General features: G+C 39.8%; 1 protein-coding gene across 2 annotated transcripts in view; it reads right to left on the bottom strand.

Annotated features, from left to right (window-relative positions):
- The window catches only part of GABRG3 (gamma-aminobutyric acid type A receptor subunit gamma3), an 839,241-nt gene that overhangs the window by 639,417 nt on the left and 180,509 nt on the right, over nucleotides 1-19,315 (bottom strand). The window lies entirely within an intron of this gene.

The following is a 19,315-nucleotide window of genomic DNA, read 5'->3' as shown; positions in this document are numbered from 1 at the left end:
GAAGGGTGTTCCCTGTTTTTCTATTTTCTGGAAGAGACTGTGTGAAATTTCTATTAATACAGTAAGTCCTCTACACAAAATCTATCTTTCAAGGTGCAAACTTTCAAAGATGCTAACATTTGCTCCATTGTCAAATCATGTAAATTAGTTCATGTGACTGGCTTAGAGTGCTACATGTGTGAATCCTCGATAAGTGGTTGTGCTTTTATTTCTGTTAGTGTACAATACAGTATAAAGCAGAGTTCAATCACTCGGTTGTGTCTGACTCTTTATGACCACATGGACTGCAGCAAAATAGGCTTCTCTGTCCTTCACTATCTCCCAGAGCCTGGTCAAACTTATGTCCACTGAGTCAGTGATGCCATCAATTATCTCACCCTCTGTTGCCCTCTTCTACTCCCGCCTTCAATCTTTCCCAGCATCAGAATCTTTTCCAATGAGTTGGCTCTTTGTATCAGGAAGCTAAAGTATTGGAGCTGGAGCTTCAGCTTTCAGCATCAGTCTTTTTCAATGAATATTCAGAGTAGCTTCCCTTTAGGATTGACTGGTTTGATCTCCTTGCTGTCCAAGGGAATCTCAAGAATCCTCTCCAGCAAAACAGTTCAAAACCATCAATTCTTCAGCAAAAAAAGCCTTATTTACGGTCCAAATCTCACATCCAGACATGACTACTGGAAAAATCATAGCTTTGACTACATGGACCTCTATCAGCAAAGTGATATTTCTGTTTTTTATATGCTATTGAAATTTTTCATAGCTTTTCTCCCACAGAGCAAGAATCTTTTAATTTCATGGCTGCAGTCACCATCCACTATGATTTGGAGTTCAAGAAAATAAAGTCTGTCAGTTTCCATTTTCCCCATCTATTTGCCATGAAGTGATGGGACCAGGAGCCATGATTTTTCTTTTCTGAATATTGAGTGTTGTTTTTTTTTAATTTAATTTTATTTTCTAACTTTACAATATTGTATTGGTTTTGCCATATATCAACATGATCTGCCACAGGTATACACATGTTCCCCATCCTGAACCCTCCTCCCTTTTCCCTCCCCGTACCATCCCTCTGAGTCATCCCAGTGCACCAGCCCCAAGCATCCATACGAGAGAGCAAAAGAGACACTGATGTATAGAACAGTCTTTTGGACTCTGTGGGAGAGGGAGAGGGTGGGATGATTTGGGAGAATGGCGTTGAAACATGTATAATATCATATATGAATATTGAGTTTTAAGCCAGTTTCTTCACTCTCCTCTTTCACTTTCATCAAGAGGCTCTTTAGTTCCTGTTTGCTTTCTGCCAAATGGTTGGTGTAATCTGCATATCTGAGGTTATTGATATTTCTCCCAGCAATCTTGATTCCAGCTTGTGCTTCCTCAAGCCCAGCATTTCTCATGATGTACTCTGAATATAAGTTAAATAAGCAGAATGACAATATACAGCCTTAACAGGCTCCTTTCCCGATTTGGAACCAGTCCATTTTTCCACGTCTGGTTCTAACTGCTGCTTTTTGAACTGCATACAGGTTTCTCAGAAGACAGGTTAGATGGTCTGGTATTCCCATCCCTTTAAGAATTTTTACAGTTTGGTTTGATCCACATAGTCAAGGCATAGTCAATTAAGCAAAAGTAGATGTTTTAAAATTCACCTGCCATGTTCTATGATCCAACAAATGTTGGCAATTTGATGTCTGGTTCCTCTGCCTTTGCTAAATCCAGCTTGACCATCTGGAAGTTCTTGGTTCAGGTATTATTGAAGCCTAGCTTCGAGGATTTTGAGCATTACCTTGCTAGACTTTGAAATGAGTGCAATTGTGTAGCAATATCAACATTCCTTGGCATTGCCCTTCTGTGGGGCTGGGATGAAAACTGACCTTTTCCATTTTCCATTCCTGTGGCCTCTGTTGAGGTTTCCTAATTTGCTGGCATAATGAGTGCAGTACTTTCACAACATCATCTTTTAGGACTTGAAACAGCTCAGCTGGAATTCCATCACCTCCACTAGTTTTGTTTGTAGTAATGCTTCCTAAGGGCCACTTGACTTCATGCTCCAGGACGTCTGGCTCTAGGTAAGTGATCACACAATCGTGGTTGTCTGGGTCATTAAGATCTTTTTTGTATAGTTCTTCTGTGTATTATTGGCACCTCTTCTTAATCTCTTCAGCTTCTCTTAGATCCATACTGTTTCTGTCCTTTATTGTGCCCATGTTTGCCTGAAATATCCCTTGGTATCTCTAATTTTCTTGAGATCTATAGTCTTTCCCATTCAATTTTTTCCTCTGTTTATACTATAACATGCACAGGCAACTGTAATGTGCTAAATTTTGTCCCACCTAAAATTCATATATTGGAGTCGTAACCTCAGAATATGACTATGGTTAGAGATACAGTCTTTAAAAAGGTAATTAAGTAATAAAAAGAGGTCATTAGAGTTTGCCCTAATCCATACTAGTGTCCGTATAAGAAGGTGGGTGGGACACACACATGCACAGAAGGAAGGCCGCATGAAGACACAGAGAAAAGAAAGCCATCCACAAGCCATGGAGAGAGACCTCAGGAGAAATCAAGCCTGCATATACCTTGACCTTGGTCTTCTAGCCTCCAGAACTGAAAGAAAAGAAAGCTCTTGTTTAAGCCACCCAACCTGTGGTACTTTGTTATGGTAGTCCTAGCACACTGATGCAGTGCCATGCCATAGTCTCCTGGTACTGACATGGTATCACTTTGTCAGAGGTAGAGAGAACTCTTCTCTTTAGGTCCTTTTACCTTCCCCACCTTTTTTAAACCAATAATTTCTATGTATTTGTTTACAGCTGTGATAGGTCTCCATTGCTGCACAGACTTTTCTCTAGATGTGGTGAGCTGGGGACACTCTCTGGTTGCAGTGCACAGACTTCTCACTATGCTGGCCTCTCTTCTTGCAGAGCATAGGCTCTAGGGCACGTGCGCTTCCGAGAAGCAGATGGCTGCAGCAGTTGCAGCTCCCAAACTCTAGAGCACAGACTCGATAGCTGTGGCACATGGGCTTAGCTGCTCTGTGGCATGTAGGACCTTCCCAGATTAGGGATCAAACCCATGTCTCTTGCATTGGCAGGCAGATTCTTCACCACTGAGCCACCACTTTTAAAACATGATTCTCTAAGTATCCCCTCTCTATACTACATTCTTATTTATCTTGATGTTGGCATCGATTTATTTTCTCATTCCTATTTGATTTTACTGTTTCATTGTATGAGGAATGAGTGTTGGTTCTATCTGTGGCAGCTAGGAAATCATCTTATGGCACTGGGGCTAACTCACTGCTATATTATTCCTTGTTCTAAAGGCCCTAGGCAGTTTGCCTTCTTCTTACCATCTTGCGTATTTCTATGCTGGATTGCTGTGTTATGTCCAGCGACTTTTAGTCCTCAAAGGAAGGACGCGAGAACAATGATGTTGCTCCCCTTTGATGAGAACTTCATCATTTTTAAACATTCTGTCTGATGCCATGAGTGTATCTATTTTTTGATCATTTCTTTTTATCATTTTCCATATGGAAATTTGCCCTATCTGAATTTTATAAGATTTTCTGATTTACTTTAATGAGTAGAGACTCTGCTTGTCTGTTGGACTTGGGAGATTTCTAGCTCTAAATCTTGGAAACAGACATGAGAAAGACGTACATTATTTAAATAATAATCTTAATGAAAACTATATCAGATTTCTTATTTAAAATCTAACAAAGTACTTTCTCTCCCTAATGTACAAGTCAGGCTGCTTTAAAAAAAAATAAAAGCAGAGTATTTTCTAAGTTAGGCCCCATGACATTAACATTCATTAATTCTAAGGGCTCAAATCTTCTCTTCATGTATTCTCAGGAGATAATTACAAAAATTCAACATACTAAAATTGTGACAATTCCAAATAATTGAGTCCTGATACTATCTCTGTGTTACCCATGAATTCAATGTTATTGTTACCTTTAATTCCACTACATCTCCTTGTAACATCTCTGATAGAAAAGAAAAATGGAGTAAGATGAAAAGAACTATTAGCTAATAACGATAATAGGTTTGGAGTATAATCATGATGTCCTTATCCTAGATATTCTGATTCTCTAGGGCAGAGTTTTGGCAAACAGAGGGGGAAACAGTGGAAACAGTGTCAGACTTTATTTTGGGGGGCTCCAAAATCATTGCAGATGGTGATTGCAGCCATGAAATTAAAAGACGTTTACTCCTTGGAAGGAAAGTTATGACCAACCTAAACAGCATATTAAAAAGCAGAGACATTACTTTGCCAACAAAGGTCTGTCTGGTCAAGGCTATGGTTTTTCCAGTAGTCATGTATGGATGCGAGAGTTGGACTGTGAAGAAAGCTGAATGCTGAAGAATTGATGCTTTTGAACTGTGGTGTTGGAGAAGACTCTTGAGAGTACCATGGACTGCAAGGAGATCCAACCAGTCCATTCTAAAGAGATCAGTCCTGGGTGTTCTTTGGAAGGACTGATGCTAAAGCTGAAACTCCAGTACTTTGGCCACCTCATGTGAAGAGTTGACTCATTGGAAAAGACTCTGATGCTGGGAGGGATTGAGGGCAGGAGGAGAAGGGGATGACAGAGGATGAGATGGCTGGATGGCATCACCGACTCAATTGACGTGGGTTTGGGTGAACTCCGGGAGTTGGTGATGGACAGGGAGGTCTGGCGTGCTGCAATTCATGGGGTCACAAAGAGTTGAACATAACTGAGTGACTGAACTGAACTGAACTGAGGGCTGATGCTGCTGCTAAGTCACTTCAGTTGTGTCTGACTCTGTGCGACCCCATAGACGGCAGCCCATCAGGCTCCACCGTCCCTGGGATTCTCCAGGCAAGAACACTGGAGTGGGTTGCCATTTCCTTCTCCAATGCATGAAAGGGAAAAGTGAAAGTGAAGTTGGTCAGTCGTATCCAACTCTTAGCGACCCCATGGACTGCAGCCTACCAGGCTCCTCCATCCATGGGACTTTCCAGGCAAGAGTACTGGAGTGGGGTGCCATTGCCTTCTCCAGAACTGAGGGTAGAGTTTCTCAAATTTTTTTTACACTATTGACTTTTGGGTGAGATAATTCTTTATTGAGGTGGGGGACATTCCTGTTCACTGTAGGGTATTTAAGGTCTGCCTGGCCTCTACCCACCAAATGCAAAAAGCACAGTCTGCACCAACAAAACCATCCTAAAACATTGACACTGTTGCTTGTGTGTATATGTTGGAGTAGGGGTTGAAAAATTACCCTGGTTGATTATAACTGTTTTAGGGTGAACAGATAATTTAGAACAGTATGAAAACTCAAAAAGATAGGACACTGAAAGATGAACTACTCAGGTTGGTAAGCTGTCCAATATGCTACTGGAGATCAGTGGAGAAATAACTCCAGAAAGAATGAAGAGACAAAGCCAAAGAAAAAACAAACCCAGTTGCGGATGTGACTGGTGATGGAAAGAACAATATTGCATGGAATGTTAGGTCCATGAATCAAGGCAAATTGGAAGTGGTCAAATAGGAGATGGTAAGCGTGAACATCAACATTTTAGGAATCAGTGGACTGTAATGGGTGAATTTAATTCAGATGATCATTATATAATTCACATACTTGTGGGCAAGAATCCCTTAGAAGAAATAGAGTTGCCATCATAGTCAACAAAAGAGTCCAAAATACAGTACTTGGATGCAATCCCAAAAATGATCTTTGTTCATTTCCAAGGCAAACCATTCAGTACCACAGTAATCCAAGTCTATGCCTGGACCAGTAATGCTGAAGAAGTTGAATGGTTCTATGAAGACCTACAAGACCTTCTAGAACTAACACCCCCAAAAGATGTCCTTTTCATTATAGGGGACTGGAATGCAAAAGTAGGAAGTCAAGAAATACTTAAGAGTAACAGGCATTTGGCCTTGGAGTACAGAAGGAAGCAGGGCAAAGGTTAACAGAGTTCTGTCAAGAGAACGCACTGGTCATAACAAATACCCTCTTCCAAAAACACAAGAGAAGACTCTACACATGGACATCACCAGATGGTCAATACCAAAATCAGATTGATTATATTCTTTGTAGCCAAAGATGGAGAAGCTCTATACAGTCAGCAAAAACAAGACTGGGAGCTGACTGTGACACAGATCATGAACTCCTTATTGCCAAATTCAGACTTAAATCCAAGAAAGTAGGGAAAACCACTAGACCCTTCAGGTATGACCTAAATCAAATCTCTTACGATTATACAATAGAAGTGACAAATAGATTCAAGGAAATAGATCTGACAGACAGAGTGCCTGATGAACTATGGACAGAAGTTCATGACATTGTACAGGAGGCAGTGATCAAGACCATCCCCCAAAAAAAGAAATTCAAAAGGGCAAAATGATTGTCTGAGGAGGCCTTACAAATAACTGAGAAAAGAGAAGTGAAAGGCAAAGGAGAAAAGGAAAGATATACCCATCTGAACGCAGAGTTCCAAAGAATAGCAAGGAGAGATAAGAAAGCCTTCCTCAGTGATCAATGCAAAGAAAGAGAGGAAAACAATAGACTGGGAAAGACTAGAGATCTCTTCAAAAAATTAGAGATACCAGGGGAACATTTCATGCAAAGATGGTCACAATAAAGGACAGAAATGGTATGGACCTAACAGAAGCAGAAGATATTAAGAAGAGATGGCAAGAATACACAGAAGAACTGTACAAAAAAGATCTTCATGAGCAGTGGCTACAGGACTGAAAAAGATGAGTTTTTGTTGCAGTCCCAAAGAAAGGCAATGCCAAAGAATGCTCAAACTACTGCACAATTGCACTCATCTCACATGCTAGCAAAGTAATGCTCAAAATTCTCCAAGCCAAGCTTCAACAGTATGTGAACTATGAACCTCCAGATGTTTCTGCTGGATTTAGAAAAGGCAGAGGAACCAGAAATCAAATTGCCAACATCCACTGGATCATCGAAAAAGTGTGAGAGTTCCAGAAAACCATCTATTTGTGCTTTATTGACTATACCAAAGCCTTTGACTGTGTGGATCACAACAAACTGTGGAAAATCCTGAAAGAGATGTGAATACCAGACCACCTGTTCTGACTCCTGGGAAATCTTTATTCAGGTCAAGAAGTAATAGTTAGAACTGGACATGGAACAACAGATTGGTTCCAAATTGTGAAAGGAGTACGTCAAGCCTGTATATTGTCACCATGCTTATTTAACTTATATGCAGAGTACATAATGAGAAATGCTGGAATGGATGAAGCACAAGCTGGAATTAAGTTTACCAGTAGAAATATCAATAACCTCATATATGCAGATGATACCACCCTAATGGCAGAAAGTGAAAAACTAAAGAGGCTCTTGATGAAAGTGAAAGAGGAGAGTCAATAAGTTGGCTTAAAGCTTAACATTCAGAAAACTAAGATCATGGCATCTGGTCCCATAACTTCATGGCAAATAGATTGGGAAACAATGGAAACAGTGAGAGACTTTTTTGTTTTGGGGCTCCAAAATCATTGTAGATGGTGATTGCAGCCATGAAATTAAAAGACACTTGGTCCTTGGAAGAAAAGTTATGACCAACCTAGACAGCATATTAAAAAGCAGAGACATTACTTTGCCAACAAAGATCTGTCTAGTCAAAGCTTTGGTTTTTCTAGTGGTCATGTATGGATGTGAGAGTTGGACCATAAAGAAAGCTGAGCACTAAAGAATTTATGTTTTTTAACTGTGGTGTTGGAGAAGACTCTTGAGGGTCCCTTGGACTGCAAGGAAATCCAACCCGTCCATCCTAAAAGAGATCAGTCCTGGGTGTTCATTGGAAGGACTGATCATGAAGCTGAAACTCCAATACTTTAGCCACCTGAGGTGAAGAACTGAGTTATTGGAAAGGACCCTGATGCTGAGAAAGATTGAAGGCAGGTGGAGAAGGAGATGACAGAGGATGAGATGGTTGGATGGCATCACTGTCTCAATGGACATGAGTTTGAGTAAGCTCCAGGAGTTGGTGATGGACAGGGAGGCCTGGCGTGCTGCAGTTCAAGGGGTCGCAAAGAGTTGGACACGACTGAGTGACTAAACTGAACTGATAGTTTAGAGAATATCGTAATTAAATCTGAAGCACTAAAAGAAGAAAAATTTGAGACGGGTAGATGGAAAGAGGGGAGGAGGGAGGGAATGAGGGGGAAAGGAAAGGAAGAAAAGATAAAACTAACTGGAAAAAAAAATCTCCATGCCTTCGGAAAAACTGTGAAAGAGACAAGCTGTATCTACAGGAGAGATGCTCTTTCTTCCCAACTATTTCCACTTATGTCCTTATGCCCCAGGTATATATGTCCCAAAGCCTCATATAGCCAAGATTCACACTAGCACGTACCCCTTGCTTCAAATCACTTTGTGTCATCATTCCAGGCTTTTCCAGTGAAGCTTCCCCAATTATTCACGTTTCATATATGCACATTTTAGTCACTCATCACACTAGATATTCCCTAAGGGCAAGACTTTCTCTGACCAACCTGTTTCCTCAACAGCGCCAAGTCCAGGGCCTCTATACAGTCGTTCTCAATAAGTATTTGTTAAATTGAATGACAGACCGGATGAAAAAAACACAAGTAAACTAGAACCCTGCTTTGCATGACAGCATCTATTGTGAATCTGTGGAAGAACAACTTGTCAAGATTTAGGACAAGCTGACTGTCAATATTTTGCTGAGAGCAATACCTAGTGAATTAGAGCATTTCTGAATGTAATAATCTGCAGCCTTCCAGGCTGACCATATGGTGTTTGTTTATCAGATGTGATAATCCAGGTCAAGCGCAACTACTGGAAACTTAAGAGCTGTTAAGAGCACATAAAAGGGGAAGGCAGGCCCCCTGGGAAATTTTGCCGTCAGGAGGAATTCGGACTCAGAGTCGGGAAGACACTTATAGGGCGCCTCTCCAAAGACTAGAATGGTGTGAAGAGGGAAACCAGAGGGCAGAGAGATCCAGGGGGCTGAATGCCCCTTTCGCTTCAGACGGTGGAAAGACACAAGGGTTTGGGTTCTGTCGTCGTGGTAGGCCCTAGAGGCTCCTCTTCGAAGACGCTAAATTGCCAAACACTTGTTCCACAGAGCAAAGCATCCCAAGGGAAACATAAAATCAATGAAAGATGGGGGCAGGTGACATTTGTCTCCCCTCTCCAGCTTTGGCATCATTCTCTGCTGGCAAGAGATTAGTATAAACTTGTTTGTGAGAAGTCTGGGGAAGTTTTGTGAACTGTAATGGGAAGCACCTCCATGTGATCACGGAAGGAAGGGATTCCACTGTCAGATATCACCACACTCCAGCACATCACCAAATATCTAAAGGAAGACAGAGGTCTAGACAAAGAAGATCATTTCCAATGAGGAAGCTTATATCCCTCACATCTGTGGTAGGAAAGAGGCAGGAGAGAAGCTGAGACAGAGCCTGCGGATGTGGTTATGGGCTGAGTCTTCATACCAAGAACCCTCCCTTGCCATTATGGAAGGTGTGTGCATGGTGTCTGCATATCTGTCCTACGAAATTCAATAAAATCCACGCCCATCAGTCAAGACAACTGTGTTGATGCCTTCATTCCATAGAGTTGTGACAACCAGCTACAAAGACGTATGAGCCAGACACTCTTGAAATGATGATGAAAAGACAGGCTAAGTCTGGTCAAGTGGTGAATTTGTTAACTGACATTTTTATTTTACTTTTTAATTTATAGTGGGAGACATCAATGTGACTTTTATTACTTGTGTGCAGAGACCTCTGCCTCTCAGTTGAGACTGAGTTAAGTTCCTATATAGAGATAAAAAATTTGACCTATGACTATAAGAAACCATGATGCAGGGCTTCCTTGGTAGCCCAGTGGCTGAGAAATCTGCCTCACAATGCAAGGGACACTGGTTCGATCCCTGGTCCAGGAGGCCCCCAGGGGCTATGAGGCAAATAGGCCTGTGTGCCACAACTACTGAGCCAGTGCTCTGAGGCCCACAAGCCACAACTATGGGCCTACGTGCAGCAACTATGGAAGCCTGCATGCCCTAGAGCCCATGCTCGACAAGAGAAGCCACTGCAATGAAAAGCCCGCATACTGCAACTAGCATGGGCCTGGCTCTTCACAACTAGAGAAAGTCTGCGCACAGAAACAAAGACCCAGCACAGTCCTAAATAAATAGATAAAATAGTTTTTAAAAGGTGTCATGCTCTGGAGAAAGCTTTGAAGTAGCAATATGAGCTAAGCTAAACTAAAGTGTTTAAAAAAAAAGAAACCATGGTGTAGATGTTAATGACACAGGTATTTACGATGTGTTCATGTAAAAAGCAGTTTGTAAAATGCTATTTTCATCATAAACTGTCCATGTATAAGTGAGTATATATGTTGTCACCATGTATATATTTGGAAAATTATATTCTAAAATGTAAATGGTGATATTTAGAATTTTTCCTTCTCTGTGCTTGTCTATATTTTTGAATCTCAACAGTAAATATCTAATACTTTTGTGATCAGAGAAAAATCTTCGTGGTAGGTTTTTTCAAATTATCTTTGGTGTGTACAATAATCACAGGGAATAGAAATGTTCTTAGGCCCTACTGCATCAAGATAAGACACCTGCCATTTCCCGCAAATTGCAGAACTATTGTCATCTACCTATGTGCTCTGGGTACCTAGAATCTGGGCACTCTCTTCCCATGGCCAGAGGCTTTCCTTAGAACCCAGAAAGGGCAATCACATATGACTGCAATCTAATATCTATTTTCTTTGGTTCAGACTGGGGGACACTGCCTTATGGACGAAGCACGTTACAAACATCAGGGCAGACAACTTTTCATTAAGGTAATGTGGTGATACGAAAAGCTCTGGAGTCTGACAGCTCTTATTTGGAATCCTCAGTCCCCTGCATGCTTTGAGCAATGTTCTTAGTTTCTCTGAGACCTGGTTTCCAAAACAATAGCAAGGAAATAGCAGTAAACAATGCAGCCCCTGAATAATTGATGATTCAGCTGAAATGGGAAAGGCCAGTGCCTAATGCTTGGCTCAGAGCCCCCTGGTAGAGCAAATGAAAACAGCCCGCTTAACAAAGACCTGAGGACTCTACTCGGTGAATATCTGCCGCCATCAACAATGCTAACTGTGTATGTCTGCTAAGTGCCAGGTACTTTGCTGTGTGATTTGCACGCATGAAATCCGCTGTACCTGTCAGAACATTTTGGGGGGATTGCATTATTATGTTCACTTTGTAAATGAGGCACTTTTTAAATGAGCAAGATCACACACTCGCTCATGACTCCATGGAGTTAGCCTTGAAATCAGGTAATATGACCCAATTTGAGCCACTATGTTCTGTCATCTCCTCACATAAAGCAAGAGATTAACAAATTCATTAACATGCTGAGGGGCCCTCCACATTCAAAAGGTATAGTAGTGTCAATACCATCTCGAGTTCCTTGTTAGGGCCCTTCCTACTCTGACATTTCCTCTATATTATGGAAAACTGGGTTTTGAGATTGAGTGCTCAGGCACTGTTGCCAAAATTCTCCAGCATAGTATTTTTTAATTAAAAAGATTGAAAATTGCAAAGAAATTTCTTCTCACAAAAACATCCTGGGTATCAGCATACGTAGTCTTTCTGTACATCCAATAGAAGAGTCCACAGTAGAGCTAAAGAGAAGGCACCCAGGGTGGAACATGTGCACACTGGAAAGCAGACTCCCTAAACTCACCAGGGAGCTGCATCGCCCAACACATGCCACGCATGGCAATTATGAAGATCCCAGTTCACACTCAAGCTACTTAATGTACCATCTGAGGTGCTTTATACTTTTTCTCACCAACAACGTCTATCACTTGCTATTCCCATTGTACTGGTGGGGAAACTGAGGTGCAACATATTTGGGTGTTCTGCCCAAAGACACACAGTAACGGCAAAGCCACGGTGTAACCCAATCCACTTGGCCAGCCCTCCCAGGCTATCACTGCTCTCCCACCTCTGGCTCAGCAGCCTGGCTACACTTGACTTGGGTTTGTCCCTCTTTGCTTGCAGTCCCTTCCTCTCCTGCCTCAGCCTCAGCACCAGAGCTTTGTCTTCAGGCACTGATGCACTGCATCAGCCATCCCTCCTGAGGATGTGCCCTCATTCACACTGACCACTACAGGTGTAGAGGAACGGATAGCAGCAGCATTTCCAGGACTGGAAAAAGATACAAGGAAACATACTAGGAAAGGAGGAACTTGCTCAGTTGCCTTTAAATTGTACTACACAGGAATCTGAAATTCCAGTTACCAGAGAGGCCTCATGGAGAAGAACTTCTAGATACAGACACAAACAATTGTATGGTACAGCAGAGGGTACATTCTGGAGAGGAGGGTTCTGTTAGATGAGAAACTTTTGTGAATTCTTTCCCGAATCTGTAAAATGAGGACACTGAATAGATCATATCAAAGGTCCCTTTCTGTTCTGAAAATTCTGTAATTCAACTTGCAGGCAAGGGAAACAAATATTTAGTAAGCACATCTCTCTTTGATGGCAAGCCTATCTGTTGTTTTTGCCAGTATTAAATCTTCAGAGACTGAGTATAACCAGCCCACGTGGACTGGGGTTCCCTATTCTGAGCCTCTAGAACGCCGGTTTCTGGTGAGACAAGAAAAACCATTGAGAGTGTCATGGGTCCTTACATAGTGGCTATTGGTTAGTAGCAGCTGACAAAAGCAGGCATGTTGAGGCAGAATGACATCTCAGAAAACGGAAGGGAAAAGCAGAAAACTGTACCTGCATGCTCCAGGATCTTGTGAAAATAAGGTAACAAGGAAATCAAGTAAGAAGGATTTCTGTGCCACACCTGCAAATATACTGAAAACTTCCACACATAAAACATTCTTAATAAGGTTTAAATATGAACAACAGAGTTCCCTAAAGTAAAGGGTCCCCATTTCTGTCATAGAAGAAGGGAAAAGCTGGTAAACCAAGTCGTGAAGATTACAATGACTGGTTTAATAGCTGGTATAATGTGACCCAGACAGAAGCCATGGGTTAATGAATGTAATAGAGGGCTTTACATAAGACAGAAAAATGATGAGGATGCTTAAAATTTCAGATTAAAAAAGTTAATGTTTGAGGACAATGTGATTATGTATTAAAAAGTATTTGACAGTATTAGCATCATAAAAAATACCAGAATACAGACCATTGGAGCATCCTTTCCTAGAAAAACTTGGCAAAGATTACCAGAATCAACCTTATCAAAATTCTCAAAGGTAGTGAAAGATTTGCAAGAACCAAGTGAGCCAAGAGAAAGTCCACAGAAACAGTCCTGGACAGTTCCGTGGTGTTTTAATTCATCAAGGTCAACCCTCCCACCCAAAGCAGCATTAGTCTTGAAGATACTAGCCAATGTTCCCTTATGAATACTTGGTGCTAGGGAGAGCAGAGCAGACCTAATTCCCAGAAAATTGTGTTTGTTGGTTTTGACCTGTCAGGGGCTAATACAAGGGATCTATTCACAAAGAAAGTAGAAAATCTGAATAAACTCATAACAACTGAAGAGACTGAATCAACAGGCAAAACCTTCCAGCAAAGAAAAGCCCAGGAGCAGATGGTTTCACTGATAAATTCCACCAAATATTTAAAGAATTAAAATCACTCTTTATCAAACTTTTCCAAAAATAAAAGAGGAGGGAATATTTCCTAACTCCTACAAGGTCATCATTATAAAGTCAGCTAAAGACATCACAGGAAAAGAAAACCATAGCACAATATCACATATATAAGCAAAAGTTCTTAACGAAATACTAGTACACTGATTGCAGCAGTATATTAAAGGGATTATATCTCATGACCAAGTGGGATTTATCTCAGGAATGCAATGAAAGTTTAACATATAAAACTTAAGATAATACACCAGATTAAGGAAATAAAGAAAATAATCTACACGAGCAACTCAACTGATCCAGCAAAAGCCAACTGCCAAAATGCAGTAGCTTTTCATAATAAAACCACTCAATAAACTAGAAGCAGAAGAGGCTATCCTCAAAGTTATAAAAGGCATAATTGAAAACCCCACATCTAACATCAGACTTAATGACAAAATGCTAAAAGCTTTCTTCCTAAGATCATGAAACCATTAAGATAAAGGAAGCCCTATTTTGCCACTTCAATCAACATTGTACTGGAAGTTATAGCTAGAGCAATGAGGCAACAAAGTAAGCAAAATACATCCAAATAAGAAAGAAATAAGTCAAAATATCTCTATTTACAGTAACCTGATTTTGCATGTAGAAGATTCTAAATACACACACACACACACACACAGTGTTAGAGTGAATAAACAATTTCAAAATCAGTGTTGCAGGATATAAGACCAACTCATGAAAAATTAGTGTATTTCTCTACACTAGTAATAAATAACCTGAACAGGGAATTAAAAAGAGAATTCCACTTGATAGCATAAAAATAAAATACTCAGGAATAAATTTCATCAAGTAGATGGAAGTCTTGTGTACTGAAAACTATAAAACACTGCTGAAATGAAGAAGACACAAGAATTGAAAAGGCATCTATAGGCATGTATAGGGTGTATACATACAGGATGTACAGGGTGTATCCTATATGCACATATAACACTTAATATTGATAAGATGGCAATATTATCCAGAACAATCTACAGGTTCAATGCAGTTTTTACCAAAATCCCAAGAGCTTTTTTGCAAAAATACAAAATGCGGCCTGGAAATATATATGGAATTTCAAGGGACCCCAAACAGCCAAAACAATCTTGTAAAAGAAGAACAAATTTGGAGGTCTGAAACTTCCTGATTTGAAAACTTACTAAAAAGTACAGCAATTGAAACAGTGTACCACTGGCATAAGGACAGACATACAGATCAACAGAACAGAACTGGGAGTCCAGAAACAAATCCACACGGTGTGCGTGCTCAGTCGTGTCCAACTCTTTGCAAACCCATGGACTGCAACCCACCAGGCTCCTCTGTCCATGGGATTTTCCAGGCAAGAATACAGGAGTGGGTTGCCATTTCCTTCTCTAAAACCCGTATATCTATGGTCAATTTGTTTTAAACAAGTGTTGCAAGACCATTCAATGGGGAAAGAACAGTCTTCAACAAATTGTGCTGGGACAACTGAATACACATGGGAAAGAAAGAAATTTTACCCTTATCTTACACCACATGCAAAACATAACTCAAAATGAACCAGATCTTAAATGTAAGGTCCATAACTATCAAACTTTTAGAAGAAAATATAGAGGTATATTTTCACAACCTCTGATTCACCAATAGTTTCTTAAATAATATTGAAAGCACAAGCAACAAAAGAAAAATACGTAAATCTGGCTTTATCAAAATGAAAAACTTGTGCATCAAAGAACATTTAACAAGAGAGATAAAAGACAAGACAAAGGTAAGAGAAAATATTTTCAAATCATGATTTTGATAAAGTTCTAGTGTCCAGAATATATATATTAAAAAGCTCTTAAATGCAACATTAAAAAGACAACCTAATTTTAAAAATTATCACAGGATTTGATAGATATTTCTCCAAAGAAGATATATAAATAGCCAGAAAGCACATGAAAAGATACTCAATATCATTACTCATTAAGAAAATACAAATACATCCTAGAAGAAATGGGGGAAGGAACAGAGGGTATATATGAAGAAATAATGGTTCAAAATTTCCAAATCTGATGAAAATCATGAGTCTACATTTCCAAGAAACTCAGTGAATTCAGGTAAGATGAACTCAAAGACACCCACATTGAGAAACATAGACAAACTTTCAAGACACCAGAAAAAGGGAGAATATTGAAAGCAGCAAGATTTGCATTTCTTTAATAATTAGTGATATTGAACATCTTTTCATGTGTTTGCTGGCCATGTGTATGACTGAACATCTTCATAAAATCTACAAACAATACATGCTGGAGAGGGTGTGGAGAAAAGGGAACCCTCTCATACTGTTCATGGGAATGTAAATTGATACAGACACTATGGAGAACAGTATGGAGGTTCCTTAAAAAACTATACATAGAACTACCACGTGACCCAGCAATCCCACTACTGAGGAAATACCCAGAGAAAATCATAATTCCCAGTGTTCACTGCAGCAATATTTACCATAGCCAGGACATGGAAACAATCCTAAATGTCCATCAAGAGAGGAATGGAAAAATAAGATGTAGTACATATATAAAATGGAATATTTTGTTGTTGGTGTTCAGTTGCTAAGTCATGTCCGACTCTGCAACTCCATGGACTGCACCATAACAGGCTTCCCCATCCTTCACTGTCTAATGGAGCTTTCTCAGATTCATGTCCATTGAGTTGGTGATGTCATCTAACCGTCTCATCCTCAGCTGCCTCCTTCTCCTTTTGCCTTCAGTCTTTCATAGAGCAGGGTCTCTTCCAGTGAGTCGGCTCTTCGTGTCAGATGGCCAAAGTACTGGAGCTTCAGCTTCAGCAATAGACTTTCCACTGAATATTCAGGGTTGATTTACTTTAGAACTGACTGGTTTGATCTCTTTCCAGTCCAAGGGACTCTCAAGAGTCTTCTCCAACACCACAATTCGAAAGAATCAATCCTTCAGCGTTCAGCTTTCTTTAGGGTCCAACTCTCACATCCATACATGACTATTGGAGTCATGTATTGGAGCTTTGAGAATATTGACCTTTGTCAGCAAAGTGATGTCTCTGCTTTTTAATACACTATCTAGGTTTGTCATAGATTTCCTTCCAAAGAGCTAGCATCTTTTAATTTCATGGCTGCAGTCACCATCCACAGATTTTGGAGCCTAAGAAAATACAGTTTATAACTGCTTCCACATTTTCCCCTTCTATTTGTGATGAAGTGATGGGCCAGATGCATGATTTTCATTTTTTTAATGCTGAGCCCTCATCAAGAGGCTCCTTAGTTCCTCTTCACTTTTTCCATTAGAGTGGTAGCATCTACATATCTGAGGCTGTTGATATTTCTCCCAGTAACCTTGATTCCAGCTTCCAATTCATCTAGCCCAAAATTTCGCATGATATACTCTGCATGTAAGTTAAATAAGCAGGGTGACAATATACAGTATTGACACACTCCTTTCCCAATTTTGAATTAGTCAGTTGTTTCATGTCCAGTTTTAACTGTTGCTTGTTAATGAGCATACAGGTTTCTGAGGAGACAGGTAAGGGGTTCTGATACTTCCATCTCTTTAAGAGTTTTTCGCAGTTTTTTGTGATGCACACAGTCCAAAGGCTTTAGTATAGACAGAGAAGCAGAAGTAGATGTTTTTTCTGGAACTCCTTTGCTTTATCCATGATCAAAGGAATGTTGGCAATTTGATCTCTGGTTCCTCTGCCTTTTCTAAACCCAGCTTGTACATCTGGGAGTTCTCGGTTCATGTATTAGTGGGTCTATAATGAAGAATTTTGAGCATAACTTGGCTAGCATTTTAAATGAGTGCAATTATATAGTATTTTGATCATTCTTTGGGATTGGAATGAAAGCTGACTTTTTCCAGTCCTGTGGCCACTGTTGAGATTTCCAAATTTGCTGCAATATTGACTGCAACACTTTAACAGCATCATCTTTTAGAATTTTAAACAGCTCAGCTGGAATTCCATCACTTCCACTAGCTTTGTTTGTAGTAATGCTTTGTAAAGTCTACTTGACTTCACACTCCAGGGTGTCTGGCTCTATGTAAGTGACCACAACATCATGGTTATCTGGTTCATTAAGACCTTTTTTATAGAGTTCTACTGTGTGTTCTTGCCACCTCTTTAATTTCTTCTGCTTATGTTAGGTCCTTATCATTTTTGTCCTTTATTGTGCCTATCCTTTCATGAAATGTTCCCTTGTTTTCTTCAACTTTCTTGAAGGGACATCTAGTGTTTCCAATTCTATTATTTTCCTCTATTTCTCTGCATTGTTCACTTAAGAAGGCTTTCTTATCTTTCTTTCCCTGTTGATCTCTGGAGCTCTGCCTTCAGTTGAGTATATCTTTCCCTTTCTTCCTTCCCTTTCCCTTATCATCTTTCCTCAGTTACTTGTAAAGCCTCCTCAGACAACTACTTTGCCTTCTTGAATTTCTTTTTCTTTGGGATGGCTTTGGTCACTGCCTCCCATACAATGTCACAAACCTCCATCCATAGTTCTTCAGGCGCTCTGCCTAACAGATCTAATATCCTGAATCTGTTCATCACCTCCACTGTGTAACCATAAGCTGTTTGATTGATGTCATATCTTCATGGCCTAATGGTCTTCCTTATTTTGTTAAATTTAAGACTGAATTTTATAATAAGGAGCTCATGATCTGAAACCACAGTCAGTTCCAGGTTTTTACTTTGCTGACTGTATAGAACTTCTCCATCTTTGGCTACAAAGAACAAGACTAAAGAACATAGTCAATTTGATTTTAATATGGGATATTACTCAGTCATAAAAGGAACAAAATTGGATCATTTGTAGAGACATAGATGGACCTAGAAACTGTCATAGAGAGTGAAGCAAGTTAGAAAGAAAAAAACAATTATTGTATATTAATATATATGTGGAATCTGAAAAAAAAAATGGTGGAGGTGATCTTACCTACAGAGCAGAAATAGAGACACAGACATAGAGAACAAACGTATGGAAACCAAGGGGGATAGAGGGAGTGGTGGGATGAATTGGGAGACTGGGGTAAACATATATAAACTATTGACATTATGTATAAAAAAGATAACTAATAAGACTCTACTGTATAGCACAGGGAATTCTACTCAATGCTCCGTGGTGACCTACATGAGAAGGAACTACAGAACAGATTAGAGAAATGTATACAGAGCTGATTCATTTTGCTGTTAAGTAGAAATTAACACAACACTGTAAAACAACTATACACTAGTAAAAAATAATTTTAAAAAAAAGCAAGACAAAAGTGATATCATCACACATAAAGCATCCTCAATGAGATTACCACATTTCTTAACAGAAACTTTGGAGGCCAGAGGTAATGTGTTAATACAGTCAAAGTGCTAGAAGAAAATAACTGTTAAGAAAGAATTCTGTATCTGGTAAACCTGTCTCTCGAAAGTGATCAAGAATGCACTTAAAACTAATACAGTAGTAGTATGTCAATTATATATCAATAAACTGAGGAAAACACATGAGGAGAAAATTAAAACTTTCCCAAATAAACAAGCTGAGGGAGTTTGCTACCTTTAGACCTGGCTATAGGAAATGCTCACAGGAGTCCCGAAAGGTAAAATGAAAAGACAGTACACAGTAACTTGAAGTTGTATAAATACAAATCTCAACAAAGGCAAATAAATGGGCAATTGTTATATAA

Source organism: Bos mutus, chromosome 21, assembly GCF_027580195.1.
Source record: "Bos mutus isolate GX-2022 chromosome 21, NWIPB_WYAK_1.1, whole genome shotgun sequence".
NCBI lineage: Eukaryota > Metazoa > Chordata > Mammalia > Artiodactyla > Bovidae > Bos > Bos mutus.
Note: the sequence above shows the minus strand (reverse complement) of the source record. Positions and strands in the feature narration are given on the sequence as shown.